At 42.6% G+C, this 21,825-nt stretch overlaps 1 protein-coding gene across 1 annotated transcript in view; it reads right to left on the minus strand.

Moving 5' to 3' along the window:
- The window catches only part of LOC122796353, a 185,419-nt gene that overhangs the window by 156,489 nt on the left and 7,105 nt on the right, over positions 1-21,825 (minus strand). The gene's annotated exons all lie outside the window — the stretch shown is intronic.

Consider the following 21,825-nt stretch of genomic DNA (forward strand, 5'->3'; position numbering starts at 1 on the left):
CCCCAGCATTGCTAGGGCTGGTACTGCCACTATGGGAGCGGCTGTGATCCGTGTGCCGTCTGCGACGACTGCCAGCTGTTGCTGGCATGCATCCGCGTAGTCTCAACCGGCCTACACGGTCCTGGCTCATGGAAAACACATTGTGGAGGGCATCTAATGTCTCCCCCTAACGTCTATCAATGACTTTGGTGTAATTCCAGATGGCACCGGCAAGGTCACGGATGCTGTCATTGATAGCGGTGTAATGGGCCCTCTGTGCCCTTAGTCCCTGTCTGGTGTACTGTTCCATATGTGCCTGTGCCTGCATTACAGCCCGTCGCATACTGGAGGTTGTAATACCTCTGGGAGCACGTCTGCCAGGAGCAATACGACCAGTGGTGCTCCCCCGAGAACCCTGGACATCCGCCTATGTGGTACCATTCCAGGAATCCGGCTATGGCTGCTGTGAGGGGATGCAAGTGCCATGGGTACCACACTCTCCTGGTCAATGCCAACTGTATGCTGTCCCTCGGCTAAAGCCATTGGTGATGAGGGATGTATTGGCAGTATGAGTGTGCACATAGATGGGGGTTGAACGCTGTGTACTGTCGACTGGCGGATCGACAGACCCTGTCAAACCTTCCTGTGCCAGAATACATGTCTCATCATCTCCACTATTAGTGGCAGTGACTTCAGGTTCACTGCTGCTTTCAGCCACCCCAAACTCTGCACCTGTGAGAGCAAGACAGGAAACACACTTTACAATCTGTACATGATGTTAGCACACATGCACACAAATACACTCCTCACTACAGCACATACACACACCAGCAATCCAACACATACTCAATAGTGGGTGAAGGGGAGTGACAGTATCACAAGGCAAACAGTGACCTCACACGTGTCGGCATGCAGAATATGTGTTGCTCAAGACCATGCAGTACAAGTGTAGAAGGCCCTATTTAATGACATTATACATGGCTTTGATGCATGTGTGTAGTTGTTCAGTGATTGGCTACACCCTGGAACACAATGTGTACATGGACACAACATTGCTGTGCATGTATTATCAGCTCTGCAATGTCCTGTGCACCATCGCTCACAGGTATACATACCATGGCTGCATGTGTTATCTGTGTGACACAGATTGTCATGTGTGATTACAGTGTCTGTGTCCATAGCAGATAATAGTGGGCACAGGTGTAGCACATGCATGCTATGTACACACACGGGATGAGTGGTGCATGTAGACGTGAAGGAATCTCAATGCTCAACATGGCCATTGTACAGTGGTTATGGTGAGTGTGGTACATATTGCAGATATGTCGGTGCCAGCCATGACATGGCATGCTACACAACTGCAACATTAAACACCACACATTCCCAGTGTGTGTCATGTGACCTATACACCCTATAGCATTGCAGGACATATATGTGACACTTTGTACAGATCGTGACTACTGTGCATATTGTGTACACTGGCATATGTAAGCACACACACATGCTATGCATACTGTGTATAGGTGCATATGTTTGCGCACACACACAACATTGAGGTGCAAAGCAATGACTGCTATGTGTAGTACTGTGGTCACTGTAACTGGATGGGGTGTAGTACCATGTGCCATCATCATGCATCTTGTAGTCACTCACTGCTACTAATGTGTGACAGACCGCGCCTAGCATGCTGCACCTGAACTGCAGTGCCGTGGCTACGTTCACAATTACACAGCCACTTTGTACATGGGTGTGTGAGGTGCCCAATAGGGAGCATTACCTAACATGACTGTGTTATGTGTTGAAGAGTGTTGCACAGTCCCATGATAGGCCTCTACCCCTGAGGTACATCATGTGTGTGTGGATGACATGTGGGATACTGAAGTGCGACTTTACAGTGGGTGTGTGGTAACGCCATATGTAGCATATTTTTGTGTTCTGCGTATGATAAACGTGTTATGTTGTGTACAGCTGTAGCAACTATGCCTATCCAATGTGCAGTACGGTGTTGCCACAACTGTGTCTGATGCTCTATTTATTGCATGTCATTGAGGCAGCTACTGATATTACTGAGCTGTGCAACGTCTTACAGCAAACATGCACGGCCTGCATTATGCGCAGGTGTGTTACGTGTACATGTCCTACACCTCATGTATGACATGCACATTTCATTACCAACATTGCAGTTATACCACACTCACCAGCATGGATCGTCTGCCCTGCTGTCACACCAGAGGGACCTACGAGAATATGAGAGAGTTCGTCAGTGGCCACAACTGTGGCATTGCTACAGTGGGTATGCTAAACTACAGTAAAACAGTCACAGGTGCAGAGATAACATTCCAAATATCAGTATTGCACAACACCAGGCAGCACAACTGCTAAACACACAGTACACATCTCACGTAGACATAATCTAACAATACAGTTAACTGTAATCTACAGATAGGGCATGTTACCTGCTCGCTCCATGTGAACATGCTGGGTGGCTCCGGCCTCCATGACAACACATGTCAGAGGTAGTTGCTGCTGTTGTCCAGGAGCCACCACACTTAGGAGCAGCTCCTCCACTCTGGTGAGGGGGGGGATGAATGGCCACCCCACCTGTGGCAAGCGGTTGTCTTTGGATATCAGACGCACTCCGCCGGACATGTCTAATTAAATCACTGCAGTGATGGCGTACCTGCTCATATGTCCAGTTATGCATGCCTATGTCATTTACCCGACGAACAAGATCCTGCCACAGTGCAGTCCGCACCTGCTGGTGCTGGCTGCTTCAGGAAAACAGCACTGTGTACTGCTGCACTAAGCTTTGCAAAATCTCATCTTCCTCCACTGCTGTGTAAGACGGGTTGCATTGGTGGGCCATCTGGCTGAAAAAGATATGAACAATATGTGTGAGCGAGTCCTGTGGCACACTTTACACCTTTAACCACAGATATCACTTTACTGACATATATACCATCCATTTGTCTGTCAGAGGTTACACACGTTCAATACCACTTATTGGTTCTCAGGCCACAACTAACAGTGCCTAGCACACTCTATATATATCACACCACTATACAACAGTACCCAGCACACTGTTTGTGACACAATGCACAACCTCGACACAGGGGTATATACCACACCAATGCACGAACAGAGATGTCATGCATTGCAATGAATGTAAAGTACAGTTACAGTAGTACCAGTCAACCACCCTAGTCATTGATGCCATAGCCCTGCCTAACATATGTGTACAGTTGTTACTACAGGTGGCATACTGCTGTAATAGAGTATATATGTTGCTGGATAAACACGTATACCCTGTAACAGACATATGAGTGCAGCCATGGTACAGGCATAATTACACACACATCAGACAAACATGCAATGCACCACTGTATGCCAACACAGATGAGCATTACCTGTGTACCATACAGTACTGTGTGCCACTACTTAGAAACCCTTATGCCTGAGTTTTGTCCTCTGTGCTGACTACAGGAAACACACAAGACAGTGTTTCCAAGCAATGTGAACACACACCATACTGTGCTGTTTAGGCCTACAGCTTCAGGTAGTACTACAGTTCATATGGGAGTTGGATTCACCAGCAGTACCACTCACTAAGCATATATGTATTGCTTTAGCCTACAATGAGACACCACGGTCATCAACAAGGAACTACATCACATAGTATGCCATACTACTGTGTCTGCCTAACAGTACAGTACACATCTTTTGCTGGTGTCGCAGCTAGGATAGACACTACCATGTCAGATACAACTTCACACTAACCTATCACACCTTTACAGACACTGCAGGTATTGCACTGACTACATGAGTGAATACATAGTGGCATAGGAGGTAATATGCTATTAGCCCTAGAGCCTACAGCAGCCTAGCCATATGCTACCCTGGCCTTTGACACACACGTACTTTAATTTCACTTGCCCCTGCCAACCAGAACCACAGAGGGGGTTCCTGGGGTGTATTACCAATCTCCCAAGCAATCATTTATTTTTTATTTATTTATTTTATTTTACATTTGTTGACCGGGCCAGTCTAGCTGGATATATGTCCATTTTCGGTAGAGACCCGGGGAGATAAGCTCCGCTTTTATAATTTTAATGATAATTTTAATGATACTAAGTAAAAACCATTAAGCACTACATGTAAACATAATAACATAATAATAAGATAAAAAACATTTTTGACTGATACTGGTGATGTGGTACAAAAAGTGATGGAATGACAAAGTATTGTAGAACATGACATTCATGAAGTATACAATAAACATGTACAGAGAGGGATTAAGGAAAAATCAGCTGAAAAAGAAAGTAAACTTAGTCAGGGGTGAAATAAGTCAGCTGCCAAGAAGTAAAGTTAGTCAGGATAAGTACAGGGGCACAGCCATTGTGTTTTGAGGTAAAGCTTGAGTTTCTTTTTAAAGGGAGACTTTGAGGGAATAGAAGAAAGTTCAGAGGGAAGCAGGTTCCAATCTTTTCCAACAGTGTTTGAGAAGAGAGAGTCTCCGGCCTTGTTGTTTGACTTGACAGAGTCTATAAGAAGTTTGTGTGCAGATCTCAGGGACTTTAGGTTGTGGTATGGGCGAATCAGACTGGATAGTATAGGTGTTTTGTCAGGTTGATAAAGAATTTGATGGGCTATGCTTAGCTGGTTAATTTTTAGTTGCTGTTGATATTCCAGCCAGCCTAGTTGTTTTAAATTAGTACAGTGGTGGGTTCTGTAAGGGTTTCCTGTGGCAAATCTGGCTATGTTGTGGTAGGAGTTTTCTAGTTTTGGCAGATTTTTTCTTGATAAGTTGGTAAAAATGGGGGGAGGCATAGAGAAGGGGTGGGAGTGGGCTATAGTTCTAGATTCTGGAGTGAGGAAAGGTTTGATTCTGTAAAGAGAGCCTATTTTTTTTATTAATGGTTTTCAGTGTGTTGTTAACATGTGCATCGAAGTTAAGGTTGTTGTCAATGGTAATGCCTAGTAGTTTGGTAGTAGACCCTTGTGAATAGGTGTGCCATTTGTTGATGTTATAGTAAAATCAATGAGGGGAGATTTGCTCGAAGGTGTGAAGAGGAGCAGTTTATTTTTTTTAGGGTTGAGTAGTAGACAATGCTGGGAAAAACATTCTTCTACAGAGTTAAATATGTGTTGTGTGAGGGAGTGAAGGTGTGATACAGATAAGCGTTGAATCGTCTGCGTACTGTATACATGTAGCTTGGGGAGCTACTTTGTGGGACCTAGTATAGACCCTTGTGGGACACCAATGTTGACAGGTAGTTGGGAGGATAGAGTGGAGTTCCAGAGTACTGCTTGATGTCTGTTGTTTAAGTAGGACTTAAACCAGTTAATAGAGTGGGTATCAATTGATAAGGATTGAAGAATGTGAATGAGTATTTGGTGTTTGACCATGTCAAAGGCTTTGGACAGATCTAAGAAAAGTGCTGAGGAATGGGTGTTCTTGTTGCGATTTTTGTTGATTGTGTCTGTAAAGGAGAGGAGGGCTGTGGTGGTACTGTGGGATGGTATGAAACCGTGTTGGGCGTTAGAGAGTAGGTTATTATGGAGAAGGTGGTGAAGCAGTTGTTTGTGGACACACCTTTCCATGATCTTAGATAAGGGTGAAAGAAGGGCTATAGGGCGGTAATTAGAGATTTCAGTAGAATTTCCACCCTTATGAAGTGGGATAATGTGGGAGATTTTCCAAAGTTTAGGGACATATCCTTCAGTGATGGTTCTATTTATCAGGATTGAAATTGGGAACGCTATTGCTTTAGCTGCTAATTGCAAATATTCTGCAGGTAATAGGTCAGCAGAGGGAGTACATGGTCTGAGTTTTTTTTAGAAGGGAGAGAATATAAGTTGTCGGGACTGGTTGGAAGTGAAAAGGTGGGGGTGGGTTTAGGTTGCTGTTAGACATGTGTGTGTTTTTGATGGGAAGTTGACTTGCTAAGGTTTGAATAGTTTCGATGAAGACGGAATTAAAGTAATTTGCTGTTTGGTTGGGGTTATTTATGTCAGAGCCTTGTGGGTTGGGTGTGACAGGTTTGCTTGGCTGTAGTAATTGATTTATGGTTGCCCAGAACTTTTGTGGGTTATTTTGGCGAGAATGTTGAGGTTTCAGGTAATAAATTATCGTCCATTATTGCTTTTTTTAGTTTCATTTCTTAGTTGCCTAAAGATTTGGATCATCAGGGGGTATTTATGACAACTACTAATGAGGAGCCTTGTTTGCTATTGCTAGGTGGTCTATTCCAGTGTATGGCATATCTCCGAGAAGGAACCTATCCCTCCAGCATGTGCTGTTTAGTGAGCTAATGAGGTTTAGGGCCCTAGAGTGTGTATACCAGAAGGATTGTGATATGTTGCCATGGTGGTTGTCACCCAGCTATGGGTGTGACATACCTCTGTATGTCTGGCAGAGGTCACCTCTGTGTGACCAGTATGCAATACAGTCTAGATGTGGTTTTGTGAGTCAGTCTGCATAGGGCATCTGTTTGCGGCCAGTATTACCCTTTGTGAGGTATGTCTGTGGCCTTTCCACCTGCTATAGTTGTCATGTGAGGTACATACCACACAGGGCATTGTGATGAGTAGAGGGGAACACTGACCTATATTTCCCTAGATGACACACCTGTTGTCATGACACATACCACACAGACAGATTACAGGTCTAGTGTGGCACTGTCTTTATCAAAGAGGTGGCTACTATCCACCTGTGTCCCATGTTCCCTTATCACACCTTCGGTGTTGGGTTGATCTCTACCTATGTGGTAGTTAATGGGTACAGTGTTCTGGAAAGGAGGAATGGCACTGCAGTATCAACACTTGTCTGCAGTCCATGCCTTAGTCATCACATACCTGTTGCAGTACATATGGCCCCATGTCTCTCTCTCTCTCATATATATATATATATATATATATATATATGTGTGTGTGTGTGTGTGTGTATATATATATATATATACATATCTATACACATACATGTACACATCCATTGATGTACATAACAGTCCAACTTTCATGGTAGGGATATCACTTATGCAACAGTTGTGGGATGTACAGGTATGTGATTATAATGCACAGTGCTGTGCAGAATGCATGTGGGTGTCCTCTGCCCATGTAGCTTTACCAGGCCTCAATGGCTGTAACACAGCAGATCTGACAAATCAGTCCCACAGCATTTAACTAGCACATGACATATATCAGCACTCCAGGCTGTTTTCTATGCCACACACTATGACCTACATAGATATATGCACATAACCTTCAATGACAGATATCTGTCCACCATTCACTAACAGTTGCAGTATGTCCCTTGCCCTATGCACATGTGCAGATACAGATAGATATGGACTGCTGCCACAACTGGATGATTTGCAGTGTGTACAGTATTTAGGAACATCTACCACATGCCAACACATACATATGAGTTACATACCTTACCTTTGTATTTCCTTGCCCAGTCTGTTACAGTTTTGCAGGTTTTTTTTTTGTTTCTGTTTGTTTCTCTCTCTGTTGTTTGTGTCTCTCTCTCGATCTCTCTGTACCTGCAATGATATTATTGCATGTGTGGACAGCAGGTACAGCCTGCTTTTCTAGGTATCTGCACTTGTGCATGTGACAGCCTCTGCACCAATTGCTGCCTACCATTCAGTAATTGCATGCAGCCTGCTGTGTGGTGATTGCATTACTCATTGTGATTGCAGCCCACTGCTATAAAATGCTAGGTTAGGTAGGCGGGGCCCATGCTCGTTTGCTCTGGACGCCGTTGTGTCAGTCAGTAAGTTGGTATATGTCTCTTATCTGAAGCTAGGGTTGTAGCCAGCAATATGCATGTTGTACTCAAACCTGAATGTTGCTGCTTCCAGTACACACTTCTCAGTGTAGACATGTACTCACCCCTCCAAATGCTAACAGGATACATGGGAGTATGTATTTTCTTTCTGAATTAGACATTTAACTGCCATACAAATGTGGTTATTGCACTGTATTCCTGTGGCACATGCGTTTGTGAATTGCTATACTGTAATTATTACGTTACTCACTTCTGACAGTTTGTGGTTTGTTTGTGTTGACATTAGCACAGGCTGCTCAACACAACTGGACATATTTCAGTACTGAGTATACCTACCTACACCCTGGTTTTTACCTGAATACACAGGTGTGTCGCACCTTTGGGTAGGGGTGCAGAACTGCAAAGAGCATTATCATGTAAGGTTTACCTTGCTGAACATACAGGGTTGCTGTGTACCCATTAGTCTATCAAGGCAAGCAGTCTGTCTGCGTAGCTCCCACCTGTGGACATATCCAGACGGTAGCTAGAGGTTAGCCTATTATACTTTGCCTGTGCACCACACACCAGTCTTTTCAGCACTGGCACATTGGCATTGTCACAGTTGGCTGCTAGCAGTACATGGCTACATCCTGTGATATTTCTGTGTTTTACTCCTACATAAGGGCATGCTTGTAGAACTCCTTCCAAAGCTATTTGCAGTGTGTGCAACAGCAGTAATGCTGATATGCCTGTGTGTTTCTGCCTCTGCCAGGCCTCAGATACTCTCAGGTATATATTTGAATGGCCTCAGTGAAAGGGACATATAAGTGAGATACACCTGCAATTACAGACATAGTGCAGTTGAGACTTTCTTGGGAATTAGAGCATATGTATACCTACACCTTTTCTGACATGGAAGCAGTGTCTACTCTCACCTATTGACATTATTCATTACGTGCGATTCCACACTTATCTGCCTAAAGTTAGTACTTTTCAGAGTGATTCAGTGGGGCACAGCTAACATTTGTTTACAAATCAGGGACATCCCTGTAAAGCAGTCACAGTTGGGGTGTCTGACCTCTGCCCTATTCAACTTTGTCAGTATTTATCCTGGTCTGATACTGCATTTGTTTACAAATCAGGGACATCCCTGTAAAGCAGTCACAGTTGGGGTGTCTGGCCTCTGCCCTATTCAACTTTGTCAGTATTTATCCTGGTCTGATACTGTGTGGTGTTTGGAAGGTGCTACTGTAACATTATTCCCTGCTTGGATGTCTGGTTCTCTTTTCACAGTCATGTCATGCAATTCCACAACTGCTGGTAAAGACCCACATAACAGGATTTGTGTTATACCATTACTAATTTCCATTTACATTCCCTCATTGTAATGCAAGATATATTTATTTCAGCACAAAGTTATTTGTATATCTGCTGTGGCTTAGTGGTAATTCATGCAGTCTATTGTGTCAATGGTCTGGGGTTTGAGACTGGCAGAGGTCTTTTCTTTTGCTGCTGAGTAGAACAAGGGTCCTTCCATAGAGTGACTAAGGCACTTTTAAGCAGTTGTAAGCAGGTTTGCACAACGCTTAGCTAAGCGCACACTCGCTTAAACCCACTTACTACCACTTGAAGCTTACTCCCACTAACCCCCACGCTAATTTCTTTTAAAGAAAAGAAAATGGGGAGATAGGAAAGTGGTGAAAAAGAGGGCACAAAGAGGGACAGACAGTAGGTAAACAACCTCGGGATGTGCAGGACGGGTGTAGGGAAGGTCCATAGCTGCCCATTTCTTTACCAGCAGCAGCTGTACATATGCAATAAATTTGGAGTGAATTTTGAAACCATCCACCCCTGGGAGAGGGGTGAGGACAACAAAGTATGTTGTACTGCCAGTTATAATTATCAGTTTACATGTCCAATGGACATGTGTGCGAACTAGGCAGCTATGTATGAGGTGTAATTTTTTTGTGGGTACAGACTGCCCTTTTTTTCTTCAGGTGAGAGTGGAAAGTGAGGTAGAGTAAGTAGGTATGTTCGGGGAGGTAAACAGACAAGGTGCATACAGGGGCAGTGTATGACACATGGGGTAGGTGAACCACAATTGACGGGGGTCGGATGTTTGGAAATCACAAGCCGATGAGCCCACAGATGGTAACAGTAGAACTGAGATCCCCACCCATAGGCAATCACGACTGCACCTTCACAGCCCCGAGGGTGACTGTGCTGGGGGCTGCGTAGGACAGGCAGGCTCACCCATGAGATGCGCCACTCTCGTCTCGAGCTGGCGTAGGGGATCAGAGACTGAATGCTGGATCTCCCTACACACCACAGCCTGGACCCTTCGAAGGGTGACAGGTGGCCCTTCTCCACCCACACTTGCACGGGGAGCTCCCCTGCAGCGCTTCCACCCGAAGGTAGCACAGGACCAACGGCAGAGGGGAGCCCAGGCTGGGCACCAGACCTGCTAGTGCCTGGTGCACTCGCCAGCTGAGGAGGGACAGGTGGGTCCACTGGGACCGGCATTCCCATACGTTCTGTGATTAGGTGTGCTTAATTGCAACATAAACAACAGCATTCCAGATTAGTTGTAACAGCATGCAGTAATATTCCCATTAACCCAACACACCAAGGTTCCAACAGTTGAACAGCAAGCATAACACATGCATATACTGAACGACAGTGAATATCCCAACAGCATGCAGGGATGTTTGGTAGCAACAGGCCACCATGATGTCCCAACAAATATTTAAGATTACACATACCCATTGAGGTGTGGAAATACATGGTTTATGCACATACAGTAGGGTAAAGAAAAAAACCTTGATTAACATCTTATTGCATTTAGTTTACACTACATTCCTAGTGACTGCAAGTGTATATCCCCTACATGTATTACACTTGCCACCATGCATTAGGTTGTGTAATGGGTTTGGCTAGTTCAATATATGCCTGACCTATATCTGACATACTAACTGTCCAAGATGCAGACGTTACAGCTACATATTCCTTGATTGCATTTATATTTCTTTATCTACATATCTGGATGTTTTCACATGACATTTTCACTTCAATTTGTACAGAACCCTGCATTTCTTGACACACACTCACATTTCTGGGGAACAAATTAACATGCTACTCGTGTGCCAGACTTACTTATGCATGCCAGACAGTAACTGACTGTTGAGGACTGTATATATATGCTTCACAGCTACTAGCACTTCCATCACCCACTTTATATAAGACTGTACAACTCTGGGTTGCCAGCACTATTTGTATAAAGCAAGGGTACAACAACATTTCAAACTAAGTGACACAGACACACTCCGGGTTTTAGACCTTTATTAATGACATTACACACTTTTCCACAGACTCACTCCTTTATTTGTTATAACGGTGCATATGGAAGACATATTAAGACATATTGTACCTTTATTAATAGGTTAGAACACTCTTTTTCAGGCTCACTCATTTTATATGACAGTACCTGCAGAGATATTATTCCGGACATATGTTTCTTAATGGGTTACTACACTCTTTTTCTGGCTCTCTTGACTTTATCTGACAGTACATGCAGAGGACTTATTCAGGCCATTTTATGGCTGTATTATTGACTACAACACTTTATTTCATGCTCTCTCCCCTATTTTATATGACAGTACCTGCAGAGATATTATTCCGGACATATGTTTCTTAATGGGTTACTACACTCTTTTTCTGGCTCTCTTGACTTTATCTGACAGTACATGCAGAGGACTTATTCAGGCCATTTTATGGCTGTATTATTGACTACAACACTTTATTTCATGCTCTCTCCCCTATTTTATATGACAGTACCTGCAGAGATATTATTCCGGACATATGTTTCTTAATGGGTTACTACACTCTTTTTCTGGCTCTCTTGACTTTATCTGACAGTACATGCAGAGGACTTATTCAGGCCATTTTATGGCTGTATTATTGACTACAACACTTTATTTCATGCTCTCTCCCCTATTTTATATAACAATACATGCAGAATAATTACTAACCTGCCTGGTGGTGCAACCTTAGCAGCCTATCTGCATAGGCTTGCTGATTCGCAGCACGGTCACCTGCAGCTGTAACTTAAGGGATATTGAGACATACCTATCAGTTATACAGAATCAATTATCAATTCTTACATACTGCATTCCATGGCTACCTACTCAATTGTGGGGCATCCTGCATCCCACGGGCCTCCTGTATCACAGATTAGTACTAGGCTCACTGTCCTTGTGGGCCATTTTAAGCCTAGCCAATTACCCCATGTGAGAATCAAACCCTGCACCTTGTGTTTCTAAGATAAGCACCTTAACCATTATGCCAGCCTCCCACCCCTGCTATCCATTGGTTCAGGCAGTCCTGCTTCCATCTCTTCAGGTCTGCATGGTGATGACTTGCCCGCTCACCAGTCTGAGGAATGCCTGTGACACTGGTGAGGTCATGAGCTAACCGATTCCAAGCCTCTGCCTTGTACTCCGTCCCTTGGAACTGGCCCTGCAGGAGCCTTGACTCATGACAGTGGACAAGGAGCCAAACCATGTATTTTGACTCTTCTATGCCCAAACGTTGCGCTCGGAAGTGTGTACCCTCTCCAGCACCAGCAATTCTAACTGCAGATGTGAGCTACAATCAGTTATGGCGAGTATTCCCGCCTATGGGGCTTAAATATGCTGCATTTCCCGCACTTTTTTGTGATTGGCATTTTATAAAAATTCTCGGCTGACTGCAGACCTGCTTAGTAATGGTTAATCTACCATTACTAAGTATATGTATGTTAACAGTAGCTTGTTTCTCTTAAGTTGTCATGGCTTAGTGGTTCTGTACTTTGATTATGATGCACAGAGTCCTGGGTTCGAACCTTGTCATTCATTTTATTTTCATACTGTCCAGACAGGCTAGGGGGTGTGGCTGCATTTAAGCATCTTTGCTCTACGTTGCTCCACGGTGCCTTGGTTGGCGCGGCATGCACGTCCACGCAAACACAGTGCACTGGTTAATGCGCTATTTCGCTATGGGCACCTCTATTGCGCTGGGTAAAGTGCTGCTTAACTGCAAGAAATTATATATCAGGATCCTTTAAAAAATATATATTTTGTTCACTGATATATTGGCCATTTCACTGCTTTTTACTAATATTTTAATCATATTTGTCAGGTATTATTCCATATAATGATTTAAAACATAAATAAGAAGGGGAGTGGTGGGACTCGAACCGTGAATGCCTCTTCTTTGTGCGAACAATCTACCATTACGCTACTGCTATTTGGTGTGATTTGCATAAACATTCTTTCTTATGCTCTTCCATGTCGGAATTGCTAGCTACAGCTAAGCAATGGGCACACCCGCGCAAATACGGGCAGCTATTTCGGGAATTTAAAAAAAATAAAATTAATGTTTTACTTTTTATAACTGTGATGGGGGTTTACAATGTCACGGAGTGTGGTGTTGGGTGCAAGGACATTTGAGCGGACTCGCTCTTGTGTAATTTCATTTTACTTTTCCAAACCTTGCAGGGGCGTGGACATTTAGACTGCTCGGCAGTCGGACACGGCCCCTGCTTTCCTACACTGTCCGTGTTAAGACTTACAGTTGAGTCAGCGTGCCCTCATGAATATTCATGGCACACTGACGTCATACCGTTCAACTGCAGCCTCCGTGCAAGACTTAGTCTTACACGGAGGATTCGTGAATCCGGGGGACAGAAATACAAAGATGGGAAGTGTGTATCCTGGGCAGATTTCTCTGAGTAGTTGAGCTGGATTAGAGGTTGAGGAACTTCGTCTGACCTGAAAGCTTCATGTAACAGGGAGTCTTTGAACAAGCTGAGGGCTTTGGGACTGATTCCTTGGCAGTGAAAGAATTTAGACGTAGGGTGTAGTCAACAAGACTGAAAAAAAATTGCTTAGGTTGATAAACACCACCTTTGTTACGCTTTAGTCACTAAGGGCATATAGAGCAGTCACTTTGCTACTGCTGAGCCAAAAGTCATGTTGGCAAGAGAATTTTAGACTGCATTTCTTCATATAGGACAGCTGACTGTATACTAGTTTTTCAAGGAGTTTACAAACTATAAGTAAAACAGACATGGGTCTGAAATTCAGCATTTAGTATTACATTGTGGCACAGTGGTTGAATTAGCTGGTTGCAGAACCAAATGGAGAAGTTTGTTAGGGCCTGGAGAGCAATCACTTGAGACACTGACCTAAACATTGTTTTATGGAGGAGCAGTAGAACACGGAGGTGCAACGAGGGGGTTCTGATTAGGGGGACTTACACTGAATGGTGTCAATGGGAGGTTGCAGAATTTGTGGAGGAATTTTGCTGGGTTAAGGTAACTGTTGCTTCGGATGAGTCTTCATAAAGGAAGATGGGCGACTGCTTCATTGTGCAAGACACAGCTATGGACAGAAATATTTGGGGAGGGTTGTTACAGTGAAAAGGGCTTGACTGAAGAGGAAAGAAACCGTGACTGTCATCATGCAGAAGGCAAGTAGGTTTAAAATGAAGTCACCCAGGATTTTAAGTGTCTGAGAGGTCAGGGATTGTGAAAGAGTTCCAAGAGTAGGTTTTGAAATTTTTGCTGTGAGGATAAGGGCAGCACAGTAGTGCAGCGGATAATGTTATCACCTCACATCAAGCAGTTTTCCAGTTAAGAGTCATCCGAGGTGCCCTCTGTATGGAGTCTGCATGTCCTCCCTGTGTTTATGTGGGTTTGCCCGGGTGCTCCGGTTTCCTCCCACAGTCCAAAGAGATGCATTTGGCGGACTGGACACTCTGAATTGTCCATAGGTGTGTGCGTGTGTGTGTGTGTGTGTGTGTGTGTGTGTGTGTGTGTTGGGGGGGTATGGAAGAACTGCAGCACGGCTAACCACCCGGCACTGTGAACCTTGGTCCTAGATGACTTGTCACTGTTGAAGGGACACTCTGACCCCATGTGCAAAAAATGGGAAAAAGGGATTGTGGTTGCACTGATGGATAAGAAAGGCAGGCACACGAGTGCAACAGGGAAATTCATGCACTTATTTTAAGGCATATTTACATATATGCAGCCAGTTGGCAGACTCACTTGAGAAGGTGGATTGAGACAATACTAAGTTTACAAAGGAGGAAAGTGTTTCCTCCATTTCTGTAGTCAGGTTGGTCATTGGTAATGCAGGAATTGAGGAACAGGCAGATATGATGATATGTCTCTCTGCGTTTTGTAAGATGTGGTCAGTAAGTGTCCAGAGGGCTGTAATGGTGTTGGAGCCTGGCCAGAAGGCATGCTGTTTGTGACAGCAGGTGGCATTTTTGGATGTAATGAGAGAATTGGTATTGAGAAGATCTTTTCTGGAGTAGGGAAGATAGGGAAGAGGTAAAAGTGGGAGCACTGAGAGGGGTCAAACTGCTTGGGAAGATGTTTATTGATGGCTGTTGTTCAAATAAATGGTATATTTTTGATATTACAAATGTGGATAAGAAAGTAGAAAATGTAATCTCTGCACAGGTGAATAATCAAGGGCAATAATTTATCTGGGCCAGGTGTTATTTTGACATTGGTCAAGATGGGCCCAGTGTCTGTCTGCCTTACATGTTTGAAGCAGAACAGGGGAATGTCAGAAGGGAGGGGAGTATAAATGGTGGGCAGGGGGGGGGGGTTGCTGAATTCATGTAGACTCAGAGGTAGTGAGGTTATCTTTGCAACTTTTTACAGAGGTAGGGAAACCGATGCCTTCTGGTCCTTTACATCCTATAATTAGGTTAAGTTCTCTCTAAATCGTTTTGGGGAAGTTGAGCACATGAGCTCATTTAAATTTATGTAGAAGGGATTCATGCCTTCTGATGGGCTGTTACATTAATTGAACTGAACCTGCAAAGTTGCCAAAGAAAAGAATCAAGGCTTGTTTTCAGAACCTCTGTTAATGACGGCAACTGTACGAACACTGCAGTATTCCGTTATTGTTATCAGTAGTCTTTGTGTGAATAAGTTGTTAACCAGTCCATTTTGCACTTACAATTAACAGGAAGGTAGGACCCAGGGAAAATGTGACACTTGCAAACTAATCTGTTTTAAATTGCTTTTCAGCTCCTTCATATAATCCATACATTTCACAAATGGTTTTAAACTCATTGGTGTAGTTCACTGTAGCCAACATTGGTACAGCCCATTGTCAAAGTCAGGTCGCGGACTTTTACTATTGCCACTTTTAGTCAAACCAACACATTCTGTCATCATTTTGTAAACAATTCAGAAAAAAAAAAAAAAAAAGATATCCTAGACTTTCTTTTCATGTGCCGATATCCTAGACTTTCTTTTCATGTGCCAATTCAGACTATACACAAGGGAATACATTTTTTTTACTCTAAGCCTTACTGTCTAAATCACATGAGTACATTTACCTTCTTAATTTAAAGTGCAGTTACACTTATGGAAAGTAATACCGACTACTAAAACAATGTCCCAACTGCTCGAGCACAAAAGCACAGAGTGCCACTCGACTTTAGTTAATTTAGCAGATTCTGGTAAGTGGAAGCTAATCCTCTGGTGCATCTTTCAAGAAGAGTTATAGCATGCTAAGAAGACATTAATATTATCGGAGCTTTTCTCCCCGGGCCTCCACTGAAAATGGACATGTATCCAGTTGGACTGGCCCGGTTAACAAATGTAAAATAAAATAAAATAAATAAAATAAAAATAAAATTATGCAGGATCATTATAACAAGCCTTCTGATTGGTTTAGTGTTGAAAAGCCCACCATCAAGAGGGGTTATCAGAAGTAATTATAAATATAAAGTGACGAGACTACAGTTATTTTTCCTGCCCAGTTACATTAGGCCATGATGAATAAAACAAGATGACTTTCATCTGGGTATGATTAAATGTAAAAGATAACAGTCTTTTACTGGACTAAGATGTACAAACACAAGATGTGCGAGGTCTGTAATATGTTTAGGAATGAAAATCAAGAGGAGGAAATTCTACCCCACAAAATAAATATTAAATCCTGCTTGCATGAAATGTTTTAGTACAAATCAGCACACTGTCTTGTATGAGAATTGTTAGTATATATTTCTAGATGTATGTTAGGAGAAATCACAACACTCTTAACAGAGATGAATTCTCTCTTTGCTAAGTATAGCATTCCTGATGAAGTGAAGCATTCCTGATGAAGTGATATGGTCCATAACTTAGGAGTCAATAATTACATATTTTACGGGACACTAGGAATTTAAGCACACCACCTAAACTCCCAGTATCCACAGAACAATGGGCTAGCTGAAAATGTGGAAAATTTCAGAGAATTGGGATTGATGATTTTCAGTTCTTTAACACAAACACACCAGTATAATCTGGTGAATGCTGTCCAGTGCGACTGTTAACAGGCAGATAGCTGCCTACTACCTGTAAATAAGAAATGTTGCTCAAAAGGCAACCTAAATAGACCTTTTACTGCAAAGAATCATCTAACAATTTTCCTGTATTACAAAAAAGGGGAACAGTAACAATTAACAGGGACTGGTCTTTCACACAATGTCTGTGGCATTCTCACTGCTCCAACAGAACAGTCTAGGCTACAGTAAACTCTGTTAAATGGGAACTCAAGCAAATGACACTCAACTGGCAAAAAAAAAAAAAAAAAAAAAAATTTTTGGAAACAGTACAATTTTCATGTGCTGCACTTTGTTTTCTCCCCACAGAAACACACCTTACATCTTTAGAGGTTTGGAGTTTTAAAAAGGAAGAAATAAACTCCCCCTCTCCCCAACCTGAGAACAAGCCAAACCAAACAAATAGTATAGAATACAGTATTAATTAGGTCTATTTTTAATAGTAACTCTCGAGCAACCAGAAACTACAGTTATCCAGCATCTACCAATCCCCATGGGTGCTGGTTAACAGAGTTCACTGTATATGAAAGTCAAGGTCCTGATATTCACAGCAGTTAGAACCATTAGGAAACCCATGATTAAGCAATCAAGTTCAGACGGTTTACATATTCAAACTTATGGGATTTACTTATATGATCAGAGCAAGAGAAATTATCACTACCTTCCCCTAGTGAAAATGTTGCTATGGTTAGTAATTCAGCACAGTGCGAAAATCTTCAACTGACTAAAACTGATGCTGATAAAAATGCTAAAACTCTACAAGCTGTTAAGAAGGACAGTACTCAGGTTTATATTCACAATGTAGTTAATAGATATTCATGTATGTGAAAAGCGATTAAAAAATGTAGCACGTTACAGTGGAAGTAATCAGCTTTTGATATTTGAATCTGTGTATATTACAACATGCACAATACACGGATACTGAGGTACTGTATGTATATGAAAGGACTGCATGTAACGCTTTTATGTCTGTATGAAATTGTATCTGAAAGGACTGCATATAATGCTTTATGTCTGTATGAAATTCACCTTTTCAAGTAAGGTCACGTAACAGGTACGTGATCATAAAGTGATTATATGACAGGCATGACTTACTAATAAGATCTATATCATGTGTCCTTATTTATATTTTATTTGCATTAGTTTTCTGAGGTAGAACACTGCACTCCACAGACCTTTTTCAGAATAAGCCAAGAAGCAGTTTCTTTCATGGACAGTTCAGTAAAGTTTCTGTTTAATGCACATAATATTTAAATACCTCTTCAGTCATAGCTATGGTTTTCATTGTATGTACATATAAACTGCACAGAGACTACAGCAGTGTTTGAGAGGAGTAATTGATGCACAGCATTCTGCGAAACAATCACACAATACAACAGCGGTGAGTGGTAGCTACTACAAAAGGAGCTGTTGAACCATGTAGAACATTTAGTGCAGATGAGTAAATGTCAGAACACAGCACTACTGAATGAAAAGCAACATGCAGCATCCTACAAGTGATTGAACCAAACAACATAATGGTGTACAGTAGCAACCGGGGCACATCAGACAGTACCACAGTTCTAGCAACAAACACGGTGCAGAGCTCCTGGGGGTGAGGTTACTGAACCAGAGTACCACAGTTCTAACAACATACAGGGTGCAGCATTCCTGGGCATTACTGACCCAGGGAATACCACAGATACATTAATAACCAAGACAGATTTCCTGGGGGGGGTACCAAACCAGAAAGTACCACTGCTCTGACAACAACCAGGTCACAGCAACCCTGGGGGTTACTGAACCAGGGAGTACCACAAACATAGCAACCAGGACAGAGATTTCCTGTGGAGGGGTTACTTAACCAGAGACTTTGTCCTGGGGGGTTTGGTTACTCAGTCAGGCAGCACCACAGTTCCGATGCCAACAAATGCATAACATCCTGGGAGATTACTGAAGCAAGGAGTTCCATAGTTCTAACAGTAACCAGCCAAATCACAAGGTACCAGAGCTGTGATGGTAACCAGAGAACATGGTATAATGGCCTGGGGGTAATGTTATTGAACCAGACAGTTCCACAGGTCTGACAGCAACCATGGCAGCACAGCATCCCCCTGGGATGAACTAACCACAGAGTGACATGGAGTTCTAACAGCAATCAAGGCACAGCATCCTGGGGGTTATTGAACCAGAAAGTACCGCAGTTCTGATGGAAATCAGTACACAGCACCCTTGGGTTTACTAAACCAAAAGTATATCAAAGTCCTAATGGCAACCAGTGCACAACAGCACGTGTGTATGGGGGGGGGGGGCACTATCCTAACAGTTACTGAAACATGTAACACAGTAACGCTATGTAATAACGGTTCCCTATCACTTTGAGTACATTAATATCAAATGTTTACATTGTCAAATATTCACGTACTTGAAGTGTCTGAATTTTATTTTTTGCAGTACAGTGAAGATCGGGATTTCTGCCCTTTCCTCATTGTAGTGTGGTCTCTGAGTAGGAATATATATTTAGCAGTGGGAGTGGGGGGGCACAGCCCTCACAATAAAAACTTCTTTGAGTATGTGAATATTCGACGATGTAAGCATTCAATATTTACGTACTCGAGGTGATATAGATGCGTAATAGTTTCCTGAAGATGAGAACTTACACAGCATAAGCAGTGCAAGTGAATGACAAATGTGCAAATGGTGATTTGCCAACATCTTTGCATAAGTTAGGATTCTCAGAGCACTTCCATTTTCGACAATCATTTTATCTTCAAATACTAGAGTAATTACTTATTCCAATGAACAGCAACATCAGAGCAGTTATATTCAGCAGGATACAATAGCATTGCCTCCTCCCAATGGTTATTTTTGTATATTTTGCAAAAAAAAAAAAAGGGGGGTTTATGATTTTTTGTGTGTGTTTTTTTGTTTCAGAGCCAGCTCTACATTTTTGTTATCTGAAACTTAGAACTAAATACAACATCCTAGGTATTACTGAGTCATTCAACACAATGCAAACAGTACAGAAGCACAGTCGTTTTATACTTTGCAGCATGGAGGTCAACAGTACGATTCAAATAAGACAGCTGACAAAACTAACATGGCAAATTACAAAGTACCAAACAGCAGACAACAGTGTTGGAAAGAACAGCTGTACCAAGACTGACAGTATCATACTACGCATATAAAAGGAATATTGATTTGCTGTAGTGCAATGTAGAACACGCCAGCACAAGTTACTTTTCCACAAAGAAAAGGCAATACAGCAGCACAGACTTGGCTGCACTGAGATCTGTTAGATATGCATTGCATTTGGATGCAACAGGAACATATAGCACAAGTGTTAAAGATAACACTAAAAGGCCAGTGCTCACAAAAGACAAACTAGAAGCATCATACATCAGTCAGACCAAAAGATTACAGAGGTGAACACCACACAGCTCTCAGGGAAAAATCAAACAGCCTGTGCCAAGATGCAATACTAGTGACAATGAACCACAACTGGGATATTAGTAAGAGAAACATGTCAGGATGTCCACTTACAGCTATAGGATATGGCAGAAAGTACAGCATCATGTGTTAGAATGTTCAGGTACAGATAATAGATACAATAGCACATCATGTGTCAGGTATGACTATGTACAGCCAAGGGAAGCAGAAGCAGAGCACCATATGTTAGGGACATCCACGTACAGCGAACAGACACGGCAAAACAGTAAAGCATCATGTGTCATGAATGTCCACGTTAACTAACCGATACTGTGAGGGACATCCACGTACAGCGAACAGACACGACAGTAAAGCATCATGTGTCACCGATACTGTAGCAGAATAGAGCATGTGTGTCAGTAATGTCTGCGTACAGATAAATACTACACCAGAGCACAGCATCATGTGTCAGCATGTCCACTTCCAGCTAACGGAAGCTGCAGCAGATCAGACTATCACATGTTAGGGAGGTGCAGGTACAGCTAAGGGATATGTCAGTAATATGCACATGTGGACAGAGACAAGCAAGGATGGCAAAGATCAAAATGTCAAAAACGGCTGAATGTGCAATGGACATACCAGGAGCACAACGGAGCAGCACAGATCAGGAATATACATCTGTAAACAGTGGGCATGCATGCTAGGACTCCAAAAAGGCAAAAAAGGCACACGCAGAAATAGTCATGTGTGGACAAGGCAAGATCCATTAGCACGACACATCAGAAATGCATTGGGGGGACAAGTATATATGCCAGTACAGTTAAGACCTGATCCATACAAGCAAAACTAAATGCCAAAAAATGCATCATCATATACTTCAAGTGCCACCTACCCCTAGAACTATCACAATGACATCATGCCGCAAAGAGCTGACTCAGTTGTACAGGATTTGTGAACTTGTGTGGCAGTGACATAACTTTCAATCAACACGTGTCCACTTTCATAAGAAAGTCATTTTATATTTCATTTTATATTGTGTACCTTATATTATTCCATGATCTAGGGGTGCGATTGTCTCCCTTTACTCAGCTCTCATTAGGCTAGTCATTGAGTATAGTGCCTCCCTTTGGCACACATCTGTTCAGACACATGCAACAACTGGAACACCCACAGATACTTCACTATGTTCTAGGCAATATACCCTATGTGTACAGACTCAGACTGCTATTTGTTCTAGGGATTTACACTTTTTCTTCAAAATCAACAGAATGGTTTGA

This window comes from Protopterus annectens, chromosome 3.part0 (assembly GCF_019279795.1).
Source record: "Protopterus annectens isolate FY-2018-M chromosome 3.part0, PAN1.0, whole genome shotgun sequence".
NCBI classification, from domain to species: Eukaryota; Metazoa; Chordata; order Ceratodontiformes; family Protopteridae; genus Protopterus; species Protopterus annectens.